This window comes from Hemibagrus wyckioides, linkage group LG28, assembly GCF_019097595.1.
Source record: "Hemibagrus wyckioides isolate EC202008001 linkage group LG28, SWU_Hwy_1.0, whole genome shotgun sequence".
Lineage (NCBI taxonomy): Eukaryota > Metazoa > Chordata > Actinopteri > Siluriformes > Bagridae > Hemibagrus > Hemibagrus wyckioides.
The window spans coordinates 6,726,901-6,739,237 of NC_080737.1; positions in this window are offsets into that span (position 1 = coordinate 6,726,901).

Sequence of the window (12,337 nt, forward strand, 5' to 3'; positions counted from 1 at the left end):
GTATGTGACAAAAATAAAGGCTGCTTCTTCTTCAATACCAGTCAGATTTGAGACCTCAGTGGCACTGTGGTATAATATATCCACCAGCCATGTTGATTGAATATAAACACTTGATTGAAGCAACAAGGCAATAAGGCAAGTAAACTGGTACCTCATCTCCTCTAACCGGATTCCTCAAATTCTGCTTCGGGCATTACTGTAGACGTCAAGTTAAACAATAAACAGTAAAGGGATTTCTATATAACCACTGAGGATCCTGTTCAAGCAGTAGTTGCAGGCTATTTCCTGATTGGATTTCTAAAAAAATATTTCTAAGAAAAGTTCCTCACCACGTTTAAGACACTCTCAACACTCACGTTTATTCTTTTCCCATTGCAGTTTTGTACTGCCAAATCTCCAACGCAGACATGACAATATTTCTTAAAATGATTTATCCCCTAATTGCCTAGAGTTAATTTGACCTATTATCATTGCTTTGCATCAGTCTAGGTTTCTCAAGAAAGTCTTAATCTCTAGGGATGCACAGAGAGCTTTCAACCACGTGGCGTTCTTTTTTTTCGCCCTGGAGTAATTTGGCTTACGTGACAACTTTATGAAGTGGATAAAACTACTTTCAATGGATAAGTTGCCACTAATCCATTCTGAAAGCTTTCCTCTGCAATGAGCCATGGGCCATGGGTGTCTTTTAAGACTGTTACTGTATGCAAGTCTTATTGTATCCTATCCATCATCCTTGTCATCATGCTGCAGTGGTAGTTCTCCACTATGTAGATGATTTGCTCATGCATTACGTCATTTGTACAAAGTTTTTGAAGTACTTTTATTTTTGAAAATCTAAGACAGGAACTGGTATTCTATTTCTGTTAATGTAAAATACAGAAACGTCACCATATAAATGATTCATGCTTCGGCTTTGTTTCCTTGCTTTTATTAACCACTTTATTATTATCTGTAGATAGGAGAGTCAGACATGCGAGTCATTACTTTGCGTACATAACTGCTTTTAAATTTACATTTAAATGTATTCATTTAGCAGACGCTTTGATTCAGGTGACTTAGAAATGAGGAAATACAAGCAAAGCGATATATCAAGCAGAGGACAATATATGTAGTGATACCTTAATAGATTTTTAATTAACTGGTAGAGGAGCAGAGTACATGGAGGTGTCTTTACAGATTTATTCACAGATTTATTTATTTATTTATTTATTTATTTATTTATTTATTTATTTATTTATTTATTTATTTTAAGTGAGTACAAGTTAGCTAGAGGTTACATAAAGAGTTTTCATAGAAGAAGTGACCCATATTTTGAAATTTCTCACTGAGTAGGAACTGCCAGGCATCCATGGTTAACTGGTTGTGAGTGGGAACATAAACCTCAGGAAGAGTGTTGAGGTAGGAAGATTGGAAATGATGTTCTAGACTCTTATAGAAAATTAATCAAGACGTCCTGACCAATCAGCCGCAAGCCATCAGGAGTACATTGTTAGAAACCACACTACAACTTAAGAAACTACAGCTGGTCTGAAACTTTTGACAGACAGTGTATTTCAAACATGAATGTTTTTCTACCTTCCAGTCTGAATATCTCCAAATCATTTTATTCCATATCAGGTCAAAAATCCAATCTTAACAAGAGCAAGTCTTTCCTATTCAAATTTAGCAGCATGTTTATACCCTTTGAACTTCTTTTACCCCTTTAAACCGACTCTGCACAAGTTTACTCATATTGCAATTTGGGAGAGAGATAGATTTGCATAACATTTGAAGAATACCTTTGCCCTCTTGCTGATCAGAGTCACATTGGCTTTCGACTGGATTAAATTGGATTAATATTATTACCAACCAAAATTCTCCTGCTTATTTCCAATTGTCTGCAAACTTTCTTTAGGTAGTTGGCTAGACGACTGGATCAGAGCATCTCCAAAACTGCAGCTCTTGTGGGGTGTTCCTGGTCTGCAGTGGTCAGTATCTATCAAAAGTGGTCCAAGGAAGGAACAGTGGTGAACCGGTGACAGGGTCATCGCCGGTCAAGACTTATTGATGCACGTGGGGAGAGAAGGCTGGCCCATGTGATCCAATCCAACAGACGAGTTACTGTTGCTCAAATTGCTGAAGACGTTAATGCTGGTTCTGCTAGAAAGGTGTTATAATACAAAGTGCATGTTTTGGCAGCAAAAGGGGCACCAACAGAATATTAGGCAGGTGGTCATAATGTTATTCCTGGTCAGTGTATATTCATAGGACTATCCTGCAAGACACTTAAAAGCGCAGACTCACTTTACATTAATTGATGAGCTGCCAATATCTGTATACACTGTACAGGATGAATGGAGACACTTTAGTCCAAAAGCCTTCTCATGTAGCTCTGCCTTTTTAACAGCTCTGATTCATGATGCTGTCAATAAGTCAATTACTTATGTGTTTACACGTGTTAAGTTCCAGAAGAAGTTCAGACCACATTTTGGTCTGGTTACTTCTTCCCTCCTGTCACCCCTTTAGCTGTAAATCATTTCTTTCCCCTTTCTGTGCTAGATGGAGCCTTTTAACAAAGTCTAGGTTATCTGTAAGAACTTGATCTCGAATATAGATCTGCTTCACCTAACTATGATGGAGAAGTTTGCTCTAACGAGGATTTGCTCTACTCTTGCGTAGCTTTGCTTGTGATAGAGCCTCGTCCCATCCTTGTCGCATTTGTGTTATGCACTAAAACTGCACATGTATGCATTTTATTTGTAAACGGACATATATAATATTTATATCAGCATATTCATATTCATATCATCAGTCACTGTATTATATATATATATATATATATATATATATATATATATATATATATATATATATATATATATATATATATATATATATTTCTACTTATTTGTCCTCTATTTTGTACAGATAAATCCATTTTATTTTTATTTATTTTAATTATTTTTTTATTTTTGAATTCCATTTTTTAATTATTTTATTTAGACTCTATTTCTATAGCTCGGACAGTTGTAAAAATCATTTCACTGCATATTGGAATCTGTATATTTGTATACGTGACTAATAAAATTTGAATTTGAATCTAGAGACATACATGTATTTTTAATTTACATACATAATATTAAAATAGAAAGCTTCAAACCCAGTTAGGATCACGGTGGTTTTAAATTACTACTTTTATCTTTTATATATATTGTATTTTAGGAGGTAGGAAGCAGCTACTAGGATCTTAAATTGGATTCTAAATTGGATACTTACTTGGATCCTAAACTGCAGGCATTTCTTATAGTAAAAGCTGTAAAATCTCCACCACCCTTAAAGTTCTTCAAAAAAAAGGACATGAAGGACAAAGCAATGGATGATTTGTGAAAGCATGCACACACACACACACACTTTAAAATCTTCACTTCCTCAACGGTTCTTTGGATGGATGAGAAAAAGTGATACTTCATTCCTATAAATAATGCATTATTTACTAATAGGAATCTAATCATTTTTGTTTTTAATAAACTTGGAAAATTAACATTTTTTCTTTTTAAGCTGCAAGACTCCTTTGTTGGCTTTCTTTGTATTTCCCTTACAAATGATGTGACCCTGAACACAACCTTTAGTTACCTAAACATGTGCCATCATTACAGAAGATAAAGATCGAGTTATTTTTGGATGCCATCTGCTTGGAATTCTTCTGAAGGCATTATTTATCTCATTTGTAAGATCTGGTTGCAAGAGCCTCATAAGGGAAATCACAGATATTTATGTCTCAGCACATAGGTGCTGGCTTTGCCTTCTGTAAATAGCTTTCTGATTGCTTGTTCATGGGAATAAATGACACATAGAAGAGGCGAGAGGCTTGTGTTTGTACATTAGCGCTTAATTTGCACCAAATGCACACCTGCACAAGCACATCCAGAGGTGATAATGACAGAACAGTGAGAAAAGAAAGGAGAGAAAGCCGGGGAAGATGGTAAAGAGGAAATGAGCAAATTAAAAACAATAGGCTTCTTATGATGATCATTAAAGTCTATATTTGATTACAGTGTTTTAAAAAAAAGTGGGATTTTTTTTAATACAAAATATGCTGACAGGCTTCTTCTTCTTCTTATTATTATTATTATTATTATTATTAAAATTATTATTTACATTTTATTATATATTAGCATCTCAGCCTTCATGATTAAGAAACATAAGTAAGTTTTTTCCTTAGCCTTTGGTTATCTGTCTGCATTTTAAAATATTTTAAAGTTATTTTATTTTATTTTATTTTATTTTATGCAATTGTGTGTTTGTTATGCCAGGCAAATGTTGGTCAAATTTAAGAAATAGGTTCAAGCAAAAAATAAATAAATAAATAAAAATAAAAAAAAATAAAAAATAAAAAATAAAATAAAAAAATCTATGATCTATGTCAAAAGTTGGTATAATTGAACCAAAAATGTGTTTCAATGTTTTTTTATTATTTTAAATTTTAAATAAAAAAAGAACTTAAGCACTGGATTCAACCAAGTACAATTTCATGCAAGTTTTATTACAATCTGTAGGGGCATAGGTGATGCGGTAATGCTTAAAGAAATCAAAAGATTTATGGATGGATTTATGAGAACAAATTTAAAAAAAAAAAAAAAAAACATTTTTTTACATTTTTCTTTCTTTCTTTCTTTCTTTCTTTCTGTCTTTCTTTCTTTATTTATTTATTTATTCATTCATTTATGTTATTTTATTTTTGTCCTTACATACTTGCTGAAGAAACTCAATGTTCAGAATGTTTAAACTGTCATTGTATTTTTATGCCTCATGAGTCAGTGAGTCTTTGACCGTGATTCACTCAATTGGCAAATCTTTCAGTCATGACTAATCTTCACTAATCTTTGCATTTAGCAAATGACTTGAGTTCCATGAATCCTGTCCAGGCTCAATGAACACAATAAAAGAAATTAGCCAACACTAATTAATTTATCTTTTATTAAAGAATGACATGTGATTTTTATCCATTTATAGTAACGTTTAACGTTGTGGAAGATCCAGTTCCTGTTACCACTTGTGCTTTAGTAGCTACAACATGACAGAGCTGTGAGCACTGGGATGAGTATTTGGTATTATTTTATTGTGAAAATGTTTGCTACTGTTTCCTGTCTACACAAATTACTAAGCTTGCTTTCCTTTCTGTTCTGTGGTTTTCTAGTTCTAGCTTGTTCTTCAGTTTTTGAGATATGATTTGTTTGGATTGTTGAATTTCCCTCAATAAAAAGCTTTCAAGCGCTTGCTTTATCTCCTTAGTTTTTACATTACATTTACATTTCTGATAGACACCCTTATCCAGAGTGACCTACATTTTATTTCATTTTTTTTATATAAACAACTGAGTAATTGAGGGTTAAAAGCCTTACTCAGGGGCCCAGCAGTGGCAGCTTGGGGAACCTGACACTCACAACCTTCCATCCAACACCTTGACACACTTTATATAGAAATATTATTTTTTATTTCATTTCCGATTTCTATTTGTCACTTTTTTATCATTCCTATACATTTTACAGCTTGGAGTGAAATAAAAATCCGGTTTCTCCTCCTAGACGGTGTGTATAAATAAACCATATATAAGAACTAGTTCAAAAAGAAAGACAAAAATAACTAGTAGAAATAATAACAAAAAGAAAAATAGGTAATAGAATGAATGTTGTATATGTTTCCTGTGGTAGCCTGATGCACGACTGTTCAGAAATATTCCTGAATGGAAAGTGATATATGACAGTAAAGTGCAGCGGGCGGAATTTCAGTGGAATTTTATGGAATCCTGAGCGATTTGTGAAGCTTCTCCTGATCCTCTCAGTTCTAGTCATCAGCTTTTGCATCAACTTCTCTTACTAGCTTCTCCCTTATAAAGAGACCAGAATGGTCTGTGTGCTGAAAACTTAAATCTCTGATACTGGACTCTCTATATAGACATTGAACAGAAGGCTTTTGTTAATGCTAGAGAAATAAAGCAGTCGAATGGGGGCATTAATATAAAGCTGTGATTTGCTGCTGATACAGAAAATGAATCAGCACCTTGCTTTTGACCAATCAGAATCAAGAATTCAGCAGAGTTTTTTTATGCTGATTGATGTGTCATAGATGCCGTAGGTATTTGCGATAAAACTGTGTAACTGATCTCACTAGGAAGACTCAATGTTTTCAACAATAGCATCATTTCATTGTGTATTTTGTAAATAATTTACAGTGACGTTGTCAGGAGTTATTGAGAGTTCCTTGCCAGACCCCTAGGGGATCCTGGCGAGTGGTTTGTTTATTATTGTGTTATTTCTACGTGGGCGGTGTCACACCCTTTCCTAATGTGTTTTTCCCCTTTTTACCGGTCCCTTGTTTTCCCTTAATGTGTTGTTCTGTATGTTTGGCCTGTTGTCTTGGTCAGTGTCAGTCATTATGCTTATACATGTCTTGACGTAACGGTGTGCTGTAAGGCTGGACACCTTGTTATCTAGGTTTTTATGTTATAGTCATGTTTTGTTGATGCTATTTATGTTTTCATGTCACAGGTTTTACTTCTGTCATTTTTAATGTAGCTGTGTTAGTTTTGTTTTGTTAAATGAAAGCAATGCATGTCCTGGATCTCTGATCTGCTACTGTGGGCAATCAGGCTTATGGCAGAGATCCAGGTTTGATCCCTGCCTTTGGCAGCATCTGCCCTGTTCATTACAGATGTGAAAACAATATTAGTATACAGTAAGTCTCACTTGATTTTCTTCTCCAAACTTAGAAAAGAGACTCCTATAGAAAAGAGTATATTTGGCCTCTGTGCCTATAATCAGTTATCAGTCTCATGACCTTTCATGTCAAACTTACTGTGTGCAACAACACTTGAACACAAAATCAATTACTGCTGTGCTCATGAAACCACCTTCACAAAGTGTTTCAGATACCAAGCCAACATGCCGGAGGTCTATCATCTATAGTCGTCTTGTTCCATAAAAGGTCCTAATTTTTTTCCCACTTTCTCATTTTTTACACTTGAAAAACCTTCCCTTGAGTAAAAATAGAAATACACAGACCTCCTGCTTAGCTGTTCTGGTTTTCTCTTTTCTGATTCAGGATTTCTGTTCTCCTGCAACGCTTCTGCTCTCAAACCTCCATACCAGCAATGGATTTGCATCGACCTCCTCATTAGTTTCAGTGTGTTACCTTAACCAGTGTGTATACGCTGCAAAAAAAGGACATTTTAGCAAGCGATCATATTTTGAATTTAGTTAAAATAATCTATTAGTTCTTTTTATAGGATTACAATAAACCAATTACAACATTTTAAGCCTATTTCTTCCTAATCTGGCTTAATCTCAAAGTTTTGAAAACTGTGACTATAAATAAATAAATAAATAAATAAATAAAATGGCATATATTTTTATCTTTTAAATTTTATTTATTTATTTGCATGCACACCTTTTTTGTCAGTGTGCTTTGCATGGTTTGTTCAATTTCTGCTTGTTTCTTCAAATTTCCAGTCTCAAAGCTCCTCCCTTCAACTTTCCCATGTTTTCAGCCCCTGACTTTCATGAATGATGATGGATTTTCACTCGATCACTGTATCCGCTGCTGTTTTGACCCCTGATATGGACTTGCTAACGCCAGTGTTTCTAGGAAAAGCTTTTTAAAAATAAATAAATAAATAAATAAATAAAATTGCCAAGCCACCTCTGTTTCAGTCGCTGACATAGCTCCTACCAAAAATTGCCCAGGGCTGAACCTTGTCAGAGATGACACTGGCACATCATGCAGTGTGTGCCTTTCCACAAGCCCCATTAAAAATGCTGCTTATTAGTTGCTAACTTTCACCTCTCGATGACATCCAAATCCCGATAGCCGAAGTTCTGACAACGTACAGTGCAGGATGAAAGTCATCAGCACTGTTGTCAAAAAAACACACAGCATTCCCCTGAGGACATCAAATGCCACCACTTCATCTCACGTCCCTGGCTACCGTCCAAATGAATTCAAACCAATGAGAAAGGATTCTATCTGGTCTTCTTTTCATTTATAAATGAAGTCTTTCTTTATTTAAATACAGCCGTAAGCATGCTCGCAATTATGTCCAGGCTTTCACAATTATAAAACACAAGAAGCAGTGTGTGTGTGTGTTTGTGTCTGTGTGTGTGTGTGTGTGTATCATGAAAGAGACGACCTCAGAAGAAGCTGAACGTCTAAAAAAAAATTCCCTGAAATAGTTATATTTAGAAGCCGTGCTAAATTAAATTCACTGTAGCCTCTGTGATAAATTAAGTCGTTTAAAGCCTGACTTTAAATGATGATGTTTCCTGGTACAGCCTGAATAATAAATTGTAAATGTTTCCTCCTCTGTGTGTGTGTGTGTGTGTTTCACTTGAATTACAGTAAAAGACATCATTTAAAAATCTTATCAGCTCTGCCACATCCCTGTTAGGTTCCTGTCGGGTCTGTCATCGCCCTGCACTTTCAGAAAAACTGAATCGGAGCTTTTTAAAAACAGTATTTCTTACAAACAGGCAGGTTTTGACTAAACTCGATTTCTTTTGGGAAATGTAACTGTCACTTCTTGGTTGGTGACAGATTTCAGACCCTTTCAAAATCTGCGTGACCGAGCGATCTCGGAGTAAAAGGCTTTCTCAACTCTCGCTCGGAGTTGTGATAAGCAGGGTATACTTCATATAAATATATATATAAATATATAATATATAGCAGTTATTCCTCTTTTTGTTTGTTTGTTTTCTCCTGGGGGTTTGTTCTAATGGCATACTGAGCTAAAATGCCTGCGTTTTCCATTTCCTTTCTCACTAGACAAAAAAAAAAAAAAGGTCAAATCACAGTATGACATTTTAATCCATTATGGGATTTTTATCATTCCACTGAAAAAGTCAACAAGATCATGGCACTATTCGGCTTCTTCCACCCACACTGCATAATCATTCTGATCATCATTATAAGGCTAAAAATAATGACTCGAGCAAATATAATGAGGGCAGCTCAAAATGTCTGTTGTCTGTTTTTGTCAGAGGGTTGATTGACCACAATAAATAACTTTCTAAACATGGAAAGTATGATCGATTCATCATAATGTCCCTGTCTGTATACACAGTCTGTTCATATGTACTATCTGTATGTTGGATCTTCATGCATCCCTGGTTAACACATGGCTGGTGAAGTGGAATTGATTATATACCCTGGTGGTGTTGCTGGGCTTCTTCTTCACAGTCTTCTCCTTCTTCTCAGAAGTGGAATTATCACCCACTTATGAGCAGGTGTTCACCGTCTCCACAGCAGCTAATGCAAAGGAAATAAGTAAATAAATAAATAAATAATCCCATCTGTTCTTAGATTAGTCTTGAGGACCGGAATTAATTTTTTCCATATTTCTGAAGCTGTATTTAATTCCATATTTACATGTAGCGTCCTTCCATAACTTGTATATTTCTTACAACGAATAATGAACTTAGCTTTTACTCTTATCATGAGGTTTACTTTTATTTTTTTTCCTGTAAAAATTTTTTAATTAATTAAAGACATGACATTTTGTACTTTTTCACTTATTTCCCAATCCTCTCCTTATGTCTCTTTCACAAAATTAATAAGATTAAAAAATGTTTAATGTTTAATTTAATAAACACTTTCTGACCAATCAGAATTAAGCATTCAGAAGTGTTGTGGTATAAAAAGATGGTTACATGTATGACCAATTATTTTACAAGCCAATGTCACATAAAATGTTTAGGATTCCTAATAAAAATCTCATAACAAAGAATTCTTGTAAGTGAAATTCGAAATTGCATAAATTCTAAATTCGCATAAAAAGCGCCTTTGTTAAAGATTGTTGTCATATTTTTTCCTAACTATTTTTTCTAACTTCACATGGGGTTATAATGGTCCACAACATTTCTACGCAAAGTATCTCATTCATTATTGTCACGACAAACACTGATACTGTATTACAGTTTATCCGACCCTTTATAGCTGCTATAACATAACAGGAAAAACACAAAATGTCCATTTTTGATTAATTAAAAATGAAAGTTATAGGAAAATAATCTTAGAATGGAAATAAATCTCATAATAATAGTAAAAGTGGTTATTTGCATCCGGCTACATCACACCATTCAGAACATATTGCTAGCAAGTCGATTTTATGTCCTGAAAGCGAACTATAAGACGTATTGCATGTGCTTGAATATAAGCTGACTGGAGGCTGAACCTTTTTTTAAAGACTGCTGCTAATTGCACTTTGCTAATTGCACTTTTTTTCCCCTGAGCTCGTATCTCATTCAGAATCATTTGGGACAGATTTTTTGTTCCCTCATTGGCTAAAAAATGTGTTTAAAGCATGATAGCATTGTATATCCATTCACTAGAGTCATTTTTACAGATGGTTTTGCCATTTTATTGAACAGAATGGAGGAAGTAATCTTAAGGTTAGAACTGTTAAAGGAAACAAACTATTAAAACATCTTTCCTACTTACAACTGTTTTGCTAACAGAATCTTCATACTATTAAGAAATAATTGTATTTATTTTAAACAGACATGTATACCATGTATCAATATATCTTATGTTCTCAAAGTGTAGCCACAGTTAGCTCACAATGTAGCAATGCAATAATTAGCGAATGCATGTTTTTGCAATGAAGGTGCATTTTTTTCTGGAAACGGCTCCACTAATAATTGTCTCAGTTCAACTTTTGGCTGTCACGAAATGCCAGGTATGTAAATAAATATTGTGCTTATAGAAAGAGAGAGAGAGAATACCAGGACCTGAGTACTTCCAAACATTTGTCAAGCTTTTGCGTAAATCATAAGGTTTGCCAGTTGCATGTAAAACCTGACCATCAAAAAGGTCATTAGTGTAAAAATGGTGAAGGAAGAGATGGAATCAAAGAACTTTCATTGATTCGTTCATCAGTAACAGTTTTACTCTCATCAGAATTTTGTTGGATCTGCCACACTGAACTGGGATTGCGTTGGATCTTCAAGATTGAACTTGGGAACCTAAAGCAAATCTCTGAAACCATTGCTACCCACTGCGCCAAACCAATTTCCCTGTTCTCCACATGAACATCAGTCGTCCCACTACAAACTCTACATGTTTTGTCATTCCGATTGTTGGCATGGAGCTGTCTTTTCCTGTCCACTGATGGGATTTTTTTTTTTCTCCCTTTTTGCTAGAGGTTTTCTAGGTTAGAAAATCCTATTTTCAAAAACAAACACAATCCAGAACCCACAACTTTCATGGCGGCAGAAGGAAATGATGTTAGATCAGAATTGAACTTGGGAACCTGAAGCTTTGAGGTAGCAATTCTGCCCATTGTTCCATGACAATTTTTCCCATATGTTCTCCATATAAATATGAGCAACGGTGTAAACTCTTAGAAAACCATATTGGCCACTGAGTATTTTCTGTATGCTGCTTCCTTTCTTCCTTAAGTCACCTTGGTAGTTGGGTTGCTTTAGACTGAATCCATCTGTAGGTTTCAGCTCAAGCATCTTTGTTTGTTGAAAACTAAACTAAAGCAGAGATTAGATCAAAAAACGAATAAAACTCACCTGGAAGTAAAGCCAAATTAATGAAGGGGAAAGGGCACTAGACCTGAAAGACTTTGACCTGCATAGAAATGGAGATGATACTAAAAATGCTATTAAATAGCAGTCACATCTGCGTTGCTATTTTCTCACTGTTGATTGGCAAACATCTTAGGGAATGGAAACAAATCAGCTAGCAATTATTACATCTACATCCTCTCCAAAAACATGCCAGAATCTACCTACTGTTTAAAACAAGATATTCGATTCACTTGTTTGCTTCTGAAGCCAAACATTTATGGACACAGCAGTTAAATATCAGTTGTCCTACAGCATGCTCTTCATGTTTTCTTATTCCTACTGTTGGCATGGACCTGTCTTGTTCTGTCCACTGAGTGGATGCTCTTGGTCTGTTTTTTGTCTCTGCTGGCAAGAGTTTTGTTGTTAGAAAATCCTATTTTCAAAGGCAAACACAATCCAGCACCCACAACTTTCACTCCAGAAGACAAGAATCTTAAACGGGAAAAAAAGCATTGGAGACACTATCAGAACCAACCACATGTCCAGCTTGGTGCAAATTAACCTCATCTACATAGACACCCGCTCTAAGTCCTCAGGCTTTTGAATCAATGCAGGTAGTGGGTAGTGGATTAACTACAATGAAACATCAATAAAGAGTATTTGGATCAATTCATGGTGTGCTTGTGTTTAATGATTTCCCAGACTTCCTCCATTGATCACGGCTTTAGATTTTACAAAGGTTTGTGTTTTCTTTTAGTCAGGTTCATATTCGGTCCAATCATTTGGGACAC